The sequence below is a fragment of the Dreissena polymorpha genome, chromosome 6 (genome assembly GCF_020536995.1).
Source record: "Dreissena polymorpha isolate Duluth1 chromosome 6, UMN_Dpol_1.0, whole genome shotgun sequence".
Classification (NCBI taxonomy): Eukaryota; Metazoa; Mollusca; class Bivalvia; order Myida; family Dreissenidae; genus Dreissena; species Dreissena polymorpha.
The window spans coordinates 20,610,399-20,623,865 of NC_068360.1; the positions used below are offsets into that span (position 1 = coordinate 20,610,399).

At 37.9% G+C, this 13,467-nt stretch overlaps 3 protein-coding genes across 4 annotated transcripts in view; 2 read left to right on the plus strand and 1 right to left on the minus strand.

The window, feature by feature from the left end:
* Positions 1-13,467, plus strand: part of LOC127835106 (uncharacterized) — a 144,821-nt gene that overhangs the window by 94,498 nt on the left and 36,856 nt on the right. The gene's annotated exons all lie outside the window — the stretch shown is intronic.
* The window catches only part of LOC127835110 (protein MIS12 homolog), a 162,502-nt gene that overhangs the window by 82,649 nt on the left and 66,386 nt on the right, over positions 1-13,467 (minus strand). The gene's annotated exons all lie outside the window — the stretch shown is intronic.
* LOC127835099 (uncharacterized) overlaps positions 1-13,467 on the plus strand; it is a 327,076-nt gene that overhangs the window by 46,449 nt on the left and 267,160 nt on the right. The gene's annotated exons all lie outside the window — the stretch shown is intronic.

Consider the following 13,467-nt stretch of genomic DNA (forward strand, 5'->3'; position numbering starts at 1 on the left):
CCAGTATTACAGTTAATGTAGGGGTTGCTAAACCAGTATAACATATACATATAGGGGTTGCAAACCAGTATTCCATGTTTCATATTCGGGGTTGCAAACCAGTAAACATGTTTCAGAGAGGTTGCAAACCAGTATATAACATGTACATATAGGGCTTTCAAACTAGTATACATGTACATATGGGGTTGCAAACCAGTATTGCATGTTCATAAAGGGTTGCAAACCAGTATAACATGTTCAGAGAGGTTGCAAACCAGTATAACAGGACATATAGGGCTTTCAAACCAGTATAACATGTACATATACGGCTTTCAAACCAGTATCACATGCACATATAAAGGTTGCACACCAGTATAACATGGACATACAGGGGTTGCACACCAGTATAACATGTACATATAGAGGTTGCAAACTAGTATTAAACGTACATATAGGGCTTGCAAACCAGTATCACATGCATATATAGGGGTTGCCAACAAGTATTACATGTACATGTAGAGTTTGCAAACCAGTATTACATGTACATAAAGGGGTTGCAAACCAGTATAACATGTACATATTGGGCTTGCAAACCAGTATTACATGTACATATAAGGGTTGCAAACCAGTATTACATGTACATATAGGGGTTGCAAACCAGTATTACATGTACATATAGGGGTTGCAAACCAGTATTACATGTTAATATAGGGGATGATTCATCAAATTGTTTTCATAATTATTACCTGAAATCTCTAAATCAATGCATGAAAATCATTGTGTTAAAACTGCAACAGACCTTTGTTTCTCGTGGTTTTGCTCAAAACAATCATTACAAACAGAGTCCTTATTCTTGCACTGTCTTCAGAATCATCCACTTAGTTAACCGTTTACCACTTAGATACGTTTTTTCACGCCTTTGTTGTCCCTCAAAAATTAATTTTATTTAAAGACCTTTCGTACTAGATCAAAGTTTTAAAGGCTTCATTTCCATCCCTCATATACTGATGAGCAGCAAAGAGCATAGAACCTGAACAGACTGCGAGTTACTAGCCGTTACACAAAGCCATTTTCACTTAGCTTCTAAGTGGAATATATGTTAAAGCATGAGAATGATAAAAAAATAAGATTTTGAGCCTTGCTCTGAAAATGGATTACCTGCAAAGTAAAGTATGGTCTCAGATCTATAAGCTCCTGTTAACTGCAAAGTAATGTATGGTCTCAGATCTATAAGCTCCTGTTAACTGCAAAGTAAAGTATGGTCCTCAGATCTATAAGCTCCTGTTAACCTCAAAGTAAAGTATGGTCTCAGATCTATAAGCTCCTGTTAACTGCAAAGTAAAGTATGGTCTCAGATCTATAAGCTCCTGTTAACTGCAAAGTAAAGTATGGTCTCAGATCTATAAGCTCCTGTTAACTGAAAAGTAAAGTATGGTCTCAGATCTATAAGCTCCTGTTAACTGAAAAGTAAAGTATGGTCTCAGATCTATAAGCTCCTGTTAACTGCAAAGTAAAGTATGGTCTCAGATCTATAAGCTCCTGTTAACTGCAAAGTAAAGTATGGTCTCAGATCTATAAGCTCCTGTTAACTGCAAAGTAAAGTATGGTCTCAGATCTATAAGCTCCTGTTAACTGCAAAGTAAAGTATGGTCTCAGATCTATAAGCTCCTGTTATCTGCAAAGTAAAGTATGGTCTCAGATCTATAAGCTCCTGTTATCTGCAAAGTAAAGTATGGTCTCAGATCTATAAGCTCCTGTTATCTGCAAAGTAAAGTATGGTCTCAGATCTATAAGCTCATGTTATCTGCAAAGTAAAGTATGGTCTCAGATCTATAAGCTCCTGCAGTATTATTTAGAAGAGACCACCTTTAAACAAAAAACTCCATAAAAGCGGAAAGAGTCGCCCTGATTAGCCTGTGCTTCCTATTCTATAGACTTGAGTATTTTAATCAATTATCTATCAATCATCCATTAATCATTTATTTAAAAGATTAAGATACTTTTGTGAGCCTCCGTCATCACGCTTGTCCTGAAAACCATATTAACATACAGGGTCCAGTTTCTCACATTTTTTTTAGAACAATATGTTATAATCACGTTTTTCTCCATTAAAATTACATTTCAAAAATTACTTTCACCCTGATAACAGCCTTTGCAGATGGCAAATACAACTGGAGCATGAAATTGATTAAAAATGTATATGCTCTAACATTTTAAGAATTTGGGCAACGCTCTATGAAACGTTGCCGAATGGATGTGCGTAAAGTGTCGTCCCATAGCAGGCTGTGCAGTCCGCAAAGGGTAATCAGGGATGACACTTTCCACTGTGTCTTGTTCTGAGAAAACTGGGCTTAATTCATGTGCGTAAAGTGACGTCCCAGATTAGCCTGTGCAGTCCGCACAGGCTAATCAGGGAAGACACTTTCCGCTTTTATGGTATTTTTAGTTTCAAGGAAGTCCCTCCTTACCGAAAATCCAGTTAAGCCGGAAAGTATCGTCCCTGATTAGCCTGTGCGGACTGCACAGGCTTATCTCTGACGACACTTTACGCACATGTATTATGCCCAGTTTTATCAGAACAAGACACACTGTTATTGACTTTTTCCGTTTAAGAAAAAAACCCAGTTTACGCAGAAAGTTTGTCCCTAATTAGCCATTGCAAACTGCACAGGCTAATCTGGGACAACACTTTACCCATATGAATTAAACACCATCTTTTCAGTGTGCAGCTCATTTAAAATTAGAAAATCTTATCAAATCAAATCAAATCAAATAAATTTTATTTTGAGTCGGCAAGACAATAACAAATAACATAAGCTGTGAAGCTTTTGAACCGACTATACAACAAATGTAAACAGTAAAACAAGAGTAAAGAAGCTAGTTCAAAGAAAGACAATTACTTGGGTATTAAAATACAAATACATAATCAGAAGAAATACAAATACACAAACAGTCGATACAATTTAAGGCATACAACACAAATTAGACTACGGTAGACATATTCCTTACTTTCCTGCTGGTATTGCACTAGGAGGGGCAATTTAAGGCATGATATTATCATCATCGTGGCACGCATGGGGTTAAATATGTTTAAAACAAACAAATCAATGTAAGGATGTAGATTAGCTGGACCACCAGCAGAGTCAGTGCAAGAATTTATTTATAATGACCAGGGAGTAATAAAGCATCGATGGAAACCAAAAGCAATATAAAGCAAAAATAAACGTACATTTGCAACCACAAATAAAACAATATGAGAGTTTAAAAGCTGTGTAGGAAGCTGCTGATCTATTCCTGTGGATAGGACTTAAAACTGCAATAAGAGAAAAGGAAATAAAAAACTGAACACAAAAAGAAACACAAAAGTGCGACCCGATAAAACTTATCTAAGAACGAATATCATCTCAAATCAGATTTGGGGTGAACTGATCAGCAGCTTTCTCACAATAAAACAAGTAACATAGCGAAAAGCAACACAACTATGAGCAGGCACAGGCAAACTAATATATTAAAGCAAAATAAAATACAAAAGCAAAAATAAAATACAAAAGCAGAAATAAGGACAGCACAAGCAGCCGAAGAACAAAACAAAGAAAGCAGTGTGGCATGCCGCTCCAGATCTGTGTGCCAGCTATGCGAGCCTATGTGACATTGCATGCTGAGCATTTACATTCTTTACCATTCCAGTGCACAATAAAGCTCTTAAATTGATTAAAATTGCTCGCTTTTCTGAAGATTTCTGGAAAGGAATTCCACAGAACTGGAGCCGCATGCCGGAAACTGCTACTACCGTACTTTGATGACTTAACCTGGAGAATCTCTAATAAGTTGGTGTACCGTGCTCGCAGAGAGATTGGCTTCCTCATTGGCTCTCATGTTATGAACATGTAAACCGTCGAAAATACCTGAATAGGCCGAAACGACTTGTAGAAGCAGCATAGTTGTTATTTTCATAGGGGCTGCCATTTTGTCTTGCCTGGATTTCTGTAAACTATTGCAACTTAAATCGCTCGGAAATGCTATAATGTTGTGTTGTTGATTTTTTCCACATTTAATTTCGGAACGTGATTTATTTGAATCTTATCCATAAAAGGGCACAATCTCTACACAACAAAAATAAAGAATTTGTTTCATGTCATATCCACATTAGGTCCAGTTGCAATAACCTTTAACAACCAGTTAAGGAACCAGTTTATTTACTTCAGAACAAATAAATTTAATTTTGTAAGCAATATAATCAAACATTCTCAATTTATTTAATCAAACAACATTGTTAAAAATCAACACATGTATCAAAGGGTTAACAATTAAGAAAAAAAAATATAGTTCGATTACAAAATTAACAGCTTTTAGCTTAACTTAGCATTAAAGTTTTGGGCAACCAGGCCCTGAACACGTACATTTCTGTTGACTTAAACTAGCCTGTAAAAACATACATTTCAGCTCGACTTGAACTAGCCTGTGAACACATACATTTCAACAAAACTTGAACTAGCCTATGAACCCTTCCATTTCTGCTCGACTTGAGCAATCCTGTGAACACGTACATTTCTGCTAGATTTTAACTAGCCTGTGAACATATAAATTTCTGGTAGACTTGAACTAGCCTGTGAACATATAAATTTCTGGTAGACTTGAACTAGCCTGTGAACACCTACATTTCTGGTAGACTTGAACTAGCCTGTGAACCCTTACATTTCTGGTAGACTTGAACTAGCCTGTGAACACCTTCATTTCTGGTAGACTTGAACTAGCCTGGGAACACCTACATTTCTGGTAGACTTGAACTAGCCTGTGAACACCTACATTTCTGGTAGACTTGAACTAGCCTGGGAACACCTACATGTCTGGTAGACTTGAACTAGCCTGTGAACACCTACATTTCTGGTAGACTTGAACTAGCCTGTGAACACCTTCATTTCTGGTAGACTTGAACTAGCCTGGGAACACCTACATTTCTGGTAGACTTTAACTAGCCAGTGAACCCTTACATATCTGCTAGACTTTAACTAGCCAGTGAACACCTACATTTCTGCTAGACTTTAACTAGCCTGTGAACACATACATTTCTGGTAGACTTGGACTAGCCTGTGAACACCTACATTTCTGGTAGACTTTAAGTAGCCAGTGAACCCTTACATATCTGCTAGACTTGAACTAGCCTGTGAACACATACATTTCTACAAGACTTGAACAAGCCTGTGAACCCTTCCATTTCTTGTAGACTTGAATTAGCCTGTGAACACCTACATATCTGCTAGATTTTAACTAGCCTGTGAACACTTACATTACTGGTAGACTTTACAAGCCTGTGAACCCTTACATTTCTGCTAGACTTGAACTAGCCTGTGAACACTTACATTTCTGGTAGACTTAAACTAGCCTGTGAACACCTACATTTCTGCTAGACTTTAACTAGCCTGTGAACACTTACATTACTGGTAGACTTAACAAGCCTGTGAACCCTTACATTTCTGCTAGACTTGAACTAGCCTGTGAACCCTTACATTTCTGCTAGAATTAAACTAGCCTGTGAACCCTTACATTTCTTGTAGACTTGAACTAGCCTGTGAACACCTACATTTCTGCTAGACTTTAACTTGCCTGTGAACACCTACATTTCTGGTAGACTTTAACTAGCCTGTGAACCCCTACATATCTGCTAGACTAGGACTAGCCTGTGAACACCTACATTTCTGGTAGACTTAAACTAGCCTGTGAACCCTTACATTTCTGGTAAACTTGAACTAGCCTGTGAACCATTACATTTCTGGTAGACTTGAACTAGCCTGTGAACACCTACATTTCTGGTAGACTTGAACTAGCCTGTGAACACCTACATTTCTGGTAGACTTGAACTAGCCTGTGAACACCTTCATTTCTGGTAGACTTGAACTAGCCTGTGAACACCTACATTTCTGGTAGACTTAAACTAGCCTGTGAACCCTTACATTTCTGGTAGACTTGAACTAGCCTGTGAACCTTTACATTTCTGGTAGACTTGAACTAGCCTGTGAACCATTACATTTCTGGTAGACTTGAACTAGCCTGTGAACACCTACATTTCTGGTAGACTTGAACTAGCCTGTGAACACCTACATTTCTGGTGTGAACACCTACATTTCTGGTAGACTTAAACTAGCCTGTGAACCCGTACGTTTCTTGTAGACTTGAACTAGCCTGTGAACACCTACATTTCTGGTAGACTTGAACTAGCCTGTGAACACCTACATTTCTGGTAGACTTAAACTAGCATGTGAACCCTTACATTTCTGGTAGACTTGAACACGCCTGCAGAGAATCCCCCACTCGCAATGACTTGTACAGCCTGGGAGAAGGCCAGTGACTCTTTCATGCTCGACATTCCAGACCTACTAGGTTTGTCACCCTTGATCTTTTCATCCGTTGCAGCTGGAATAGAGACTGGTTGAAGGGAGGCTACTCTGAACAGTTTTTAGCATAGGTGCGTTTACGCACCTATGCTTATGGTATATACCACATTTCGAAAATCCACATCGATCGGTTGCCCTTTATGAAGCCTTACCTGATCAAAAATCAGACGAAATATCTATTTAATTTAGTATATGGTCATTCTTACAATTTTTTTTGGAAACGTTTTTCTAACGTTTTCTTCCAAGAATATTGCTGACACCGTTTTTAGTGAATTTTTCAAAGACCGTTTTATGTTAAAAAATCTTCTTATGACCTAAAACAAATTTCGTTCGTAAAACAATTCTATCTGCACTATAAATCTCAATCTCCTACGCAGTGGCCTCCCTTATACTAGAAGTTACTTACCGGGCGAAGCAAGGGAAGTAACTTCTGTGAGGAGTTTCTATAAAAATCTGCATTCAGAAATCTGTAATCAGAACTCAATATGTTGTGCACGTCTGCATCTAACGCTTACCACAAGTTTTACGACAAATTCTTGACGCAGACGAATAGGGTAGCGTCTATTTTCATTTGTGAAAAGAATAGTTTGATACAGATCTGTCCGTGCTTAAATTTTGAAAGGCTTGGGTAATAATTTTTCATAAGCGTTTTAAACACTGATGTAAATGGAAAGATTATCTATTTAAATAGTCGGTAATTGTTTGAAATTATTGATTTGAGAAATTCGCGGATGGCGATATCGAACTACATTATACCACGTGACGCCATTCTTCCCTGTATCTTGCTTTTAACGCCATCGGCGCTCTCGTTATTGAAAGGAAGTCTCTTTTTAACATAAATCTAGTTATGACCGAAAGTGTTGTCCCTGATCTGCCCGTGCAAACTGCACAGGCTTATCTGGGACAACACTTAAACCAACATGCCTTGAGACATTTATAGCTTGTGTAACTTATTTAAAATGCTGTTTTGCTTCATTTTTTATAACATATTTGGGCTCATCCTTTTACTGTCATGTTAATTCTTCTTTGAATTCTTATGAAAGCCCAATATCATGTTCAGGGAAACAAGAGATGTGTTTGTCAGATACACAATGCCCCCTACTGCGCCGCTTTGAAATATTTATTTTTTGACCTCTGACCTTGAAGGATGACCTTGAACTTAAACTTCCACCACTCAAAATGTGCAGCTTCATGAGATACACATGCATGACAAATATCAAGTTGCAATCTTCAATATTGCAAAAGATGGACGGTTCAACTGCTATATATCACCCTACCGGAGGCATAAAAACAAGAGATGTGTTTGTCAGAAACACAATGCCCCCTACTGCGCTGTTTTGAAATAATTTATTTATTTTTACCTTTGACCTTGAAATATGACCTTGACCTTGAACTTCCACCACTCAAAATATGCAGCTTCACGAGATACACATGCATGCTAAATATCAAGTTGCTATCTTCAATATTGCAAAAGTTATGGCAAACGTTAGTTTTTTTCCCGGACAGATTGACAGACTAACACACTGACTGACGGACAGTTCAACTGCTATATGCCATCCTACCGGGGGCATAAAAAAATCACTAAATTACAATTCAAAGATAGGTTGATATGGAGTGCTTACTAAAACACACTAAAAGACTGAACTATTATCTAACCTGCTGCTTTAAGAGCCATGTTCATCCTGATTTTGGCCTGCTCTGAAGGGGCCTAGCAAAAAACAGCAACACACTACTGTAACATAATGCAATTAACTTCTGTAAACAAGATGCTTCTTATAATAAACCCTTGCGCAGTAAATTGCAAAATTTTATGAGTTTACAAAAAAAAAATATAATATTTTATGAAATGTTCGATTATGAGTATTTATGTGGCTTTAAATAAATAAATAATATTTATCTGTCAAAAGTTGTTTCAAACAAAATAACAAAAAGAATTGTTTCAATACTATTTATTCCCATAAAACTTTTTTATACTTGTCAATTCAACCGTTAAAACACCTCCATTTGCTTTAGAGACAATTGTACCGTATAGGACAAATACCATGAAAGACCACAGTTGGCAAAGAGACAATAATATAAGACACATACCATGTCAGCAAATCCTGGAATGTTTAAACATGGATCTCTGAAAAAAGATTAAGAAACATGCTAACTTCTAGGCCCACACAGTTGTATACTTTATATGGGAGTTTAATCATTTAAACAGTTACTATGAAGCATTAATGTTCAAGGTGTTCTTCAAGTTCCTAAAAAACTAAATGCTGAAATATCAGAGGTGACTAATTTTATTCATTTTACTTCAGACCGACTTGTCTATTAAGAGTTCAAATGTAAGCGTTTAATAAAAGAACATCGGTGCATAAGCTATATGGGTTTTATGTCTTTTAAACAGAGCAGATGTTTTAGTTGAAATTATGATAAATTTTAAACGTTTCTCCGTTTAAATATGATCTTGGTAATATATTCTTCAAACAGATGAAACTTTTATGAATACAATACTGGAATAAAAGTTCAAAATACAAACTCATCGGTCGTATGAGATTATTCAACACTTTAATATTGAGCAATGTGACCTTTGTTTGTTTTTAACAAAAAGGCAACGTCTACAAAAAAGGCCTTTGCAAACAGTGTAGACCCAGATGAGACGCCGCATGATGCGGTGTCTCATCAGGGTCTGCGCTGTTTGCTTAAAGGTATTTCTGTAAGAAATATTCTAAATATAGAAATAAATATACTAGAAACCCTAATTTTGGAAATAAATTGATCCAATTTAGAAGGATGGGAGAGTCCACTGGGCATACATGGGTTAATATATATTGAACAAACGTTGTGGTGAGCATTTACTGCATTATGGGATGAAATTATATCGATTGATATCACAGGCAGTTAATTTGGTTTTCGGTAACTGAACATTTTCTGGTTGTGCATAATAACTTCTACATTTCATATCAACTTTGACTACATGAATGTAAATCCTTTAAATGCAAATCATGTAAATGAATGGAATTCGTAGTAATGGTTTTAACTTTGGACTTTGATTAAAACTATAAATTTTGCCATACTTGCACCGAAAGCCAAAAAGCTTATTAAGAAACCCTTAATTCAGTTTCAAGGGAAGACCCACATCTTGAGAACGATCCAAAAATGGGGATCGTACAGGGAACCCCTGAATCGCTAGGCAAACATCTGTCTTTCCACCGCACTTAAGGTGTGTAAGCAACATTTAATAACTTGGAAAGGATTATGTTTTTTATTACGCTCGTCCCTCCAAAGGACCTATTATGGAAATACCCTGGGCGGATGGATAGGCGAGCGGATGGACGATTTCACGGGCGGATATTTCAGCGTTTCCACTATTTATGCCGTTAAATTTTCATCGAATCTTCACTGAATCTTCACCAATCTGTTTGCAAATATCTGTCGAGATAAAATGGAGGCAAAAATCGATGACGAGCCGATTCGCAACAGGCAATTCAGTGCTATTGCCTTTCGTTTATACAAAAATGCAAAATTCGCCGTTTCACTGTCTTCACTCATTCACTTCTTACCAAATTTTCAAATCTTCACCAAACTGTACAGATAATGGGTCATACTGTTAAGAATGCGACTTTATTTATGTCCATTACCTTGTTTTGTTCAATCTATCCAAAAATGGTCTTTTGTATAAACATCAAAGCAGTTATATTAAGAATCTGCATTTCCAGATATTATTATATCGCTTTAAACCATAAAATAAATCAGTGTGGTCTTTTTTCCACCAAAACATACCACAATGAATTAATGTCAGGGCGCAATATATCTATACTTCAATGCAAATCAACAATCGTTGTATTTTCTACGTCGTCATTCGTGATTCCATTTTCGGCGATATTTATTTGCGGTCTGCTTCAGAATACGTTATTCAGCATGATGTCTAGACGTTGTAATTGGGAATGCATATTGCAATCCTTATCGACGTAACATGATATGCAGAAAGAAGTTTATATCAATATCGGCTGGCAGTGGTAAATAATAGTATTGATGTATACATGCAATGCCAGAATTCATCCATAACATATTTTCCACGGTTAATCACGGGGCGCCACCTCGTTTTGGCGATGCATTAATAAATGAGTCAATGCTTCTTCCGAGTGTCAACCAGTGTCTAATATCCGTCCTTACAAATGTGTTATGTTTTGGTAGGGGTTATTTGGGTATCTCGTTGGGCCTTCAAAAAGGGTCGTGCACTTATGGTAGATACTGGTAGTGCATTCAACCATGGTTTTATCTCTGTCATTGTGTTTTGTTTTAGGAGGGCATATTGGGTATCTATAAAGCCCTTATCTCCGGTCGTGTACCTATAGTAGTTACTGGTAGGGCATATCTGCGTAGCTATTAGGCATTAAACTAAGGTCTTATCTCCGGCCTTATACCTATGGTAGGTACTGGGAGGGAATATCTGGATATCTAGTGGCGCCCTCAACCAGGGCCTTATCTCCGGCCGTATGCCTGTGGTTGGTACTGAGAGGGAATATCTGGGTATCAAGTGGTGCCCTCAACCAGGGCCTTATCCCCGGTCTTATACCTGAGGTAGGTACTGTCAGTGCATCTCTGAGTATCTAATGGGGCCTTCAACAGATTTCTTATAACTTTGGTACGTACTGGGAGGGAATCGCGAGGAACCTACTGGGGCTGTTAACTAGGGCCCTATATTCGGCCTAATACATACTGGGAGGGCATCTGTGCGTCTGGTGGAGCCTTCTGGGCTGGGTATTTTATGGAACCTAAACCATGACATAATCTCTGACCTTAAACTTGTTAAAGGTACTGGAAGGGCATCTTGGGTATCTAGTGGGAACCTAAACCATTTCCGTATCTTCGGCTATATACCTAGGGTACAGTGTGGGATGGCATATCTAGGTATCTAGTGGGGCACTAAAACATAGCCTTATCTCTGGCCTTATCCCAATGGTAGATACTGGGGCGCATATCTAGGTTTCGTGAGGGGACCTCATCCAGGGCTTTTTTTCCGGCCCTATACGTGTGGTAGGTACTGAAAGACGACGATATCCGGGTAACTCTGAATCATGGCTTCTTCTTTCGCCTTATACCTGTGGTAGATACTGTGAGGGCATAAATGGGTATCTAGTGGGGCTCTAAGTTATTGCCTCATCTCCGACCTTATACCTGTGGTAGATACTGTGAGGGCATATATGGGTATCTAGTGGGGCTCTAAGTTATTGCCTCATCTCCGACCTTATACCTGAGGTAGATACTGTGAGGGTATATATGGTTATCTAGTGGGGCTCTAAGTTATTGCCTCATCTCCGACCTTATACCTGTGGTAGATACTGTGAGGGAATATATGGGTATCTAGTGGGGCTCTAAGTTATTGCCTCATCTCCGACCTTATACCTGTGGTAGATACTGTGAGGGCATATATGGTTATCTAGTGGGGCTCTAAGCTATTGCCTCATTTCCGACCTGATACCTTTGATAGATACTGTGAGGGCATATATGGGTATCTAGTGGGCTCTAAGTTATTGCCTCATCTCCGAGCTTATACCTGTGGTAGATACTGTGAGCGCATATATGGTTATCTAGCGGAGCTCTAAGCCAGGACCTTATCTCTGGCCTTATACCTTTGATAGATACTGTGAGGGCGTATATGGGTATCAAGTGGGGCCCAAAACTGTAGCCTCATTTCCGACCTTTTACCTGTGGTAGATACATTGAAGGCAAATATTCAATAGCTTTAATATTGCCGTATATATGTTGTAGGAACTGTGAGGGGACGATTTTGTATCTATTAGGACTCTCATCCAGAGTTGTATACAAGTGCTAGGTACCGAGAGGGCTTCCAATGTAACAGTTTTTATATATCGAGCCTCTAGTTGAATGCTCAACAAAGGCCTTATCTTCCGTTTTATATCGGTAGTACTACTGGAAGGGCGTGTGGTCGTAAAACTGTAGTAGGGAATATCTCGCTATCTAATGGAGTTGCAGTACGCCCTCAACCAGGGCCTCATGAACTTGTCGTTGGTACTTATGTGAGGGCCTCGGTGATAAGAAAGCGGTAATTGTTGGCATATTTGGGTATTAAGTCGGGCTACAATGCGCAGCATCCTATGGCTGGTAATAAGGGATCTCATCGACACAAGAAATGGCTGTAATGCTTAGGTGAAATATTATGTAGTCTAATATCTGGTACGAATAGGCCTGGTTGTGTTATGAGGCTCTATAGTTTTGGTTGTCAATAATATTAAAAACAAATATTATTTTGGTGATGTGTTGCCCAAACAAATTACAAGTTTGCCACATAATCAAAATGTTATCTTGTCCGTCAGCATTTCGTTTCTTATAAATATACACATTAATGACATTATATAAGGAATATTGCTATTAAAAAGATTGGAGTCCGTCTCAGAGGCGGTAGGTAATGAAGACAAACCATCGGTGCTCTATTATTCCTTGTCTTGCAACATTCTTGGTTAAACAGAGAAGGATAAATAAGCCAATTCAAATTGATATGGCGCTGATGGTGACATTTGGCAATCCTAGACACTGTAAATAATGTTTGTATTGCTATTTGTGGCCGCCTTCATAGGAAAAGCCATGAAGTAAAACACATGTCATATTATTCATTGAACTGTAACTTAAAGCGTAGATTTCGGTAGATTGACGGCATGGCGTATCGGGTTTTCGAAAAATTGGCCCCTGGAAGCCATGTTGAATATGCGTCAATTTGTTCCGAAAATGAAAGAGGCGAGGCAGCTAGGTGAGCGTGGGTACCTGTAATCTAATGGAAATAAGGTGCATGATGTTACTAATTGCCAATGTTCAATAATGTTCTAATTAACTGTTTGCATTTTATGTTTACCATTCCCGCTTGTTTTTTGTTTTTATATAATGAACCATTTTACAAAAAGCTAATACATATCCAATAAAGAGTATCAAGAATTGGTATTATTTGACAATCACAATTTCAATTTGTCTTGAATGATATTTTGTATTTAGGTTACGTTAAATTTATCTTGCATCGAAAGGAAATGTATTCAATATTTATTTTATATTTAAAAGTAGATTTGATCATAGTTACACGCAACACACTGTAGAG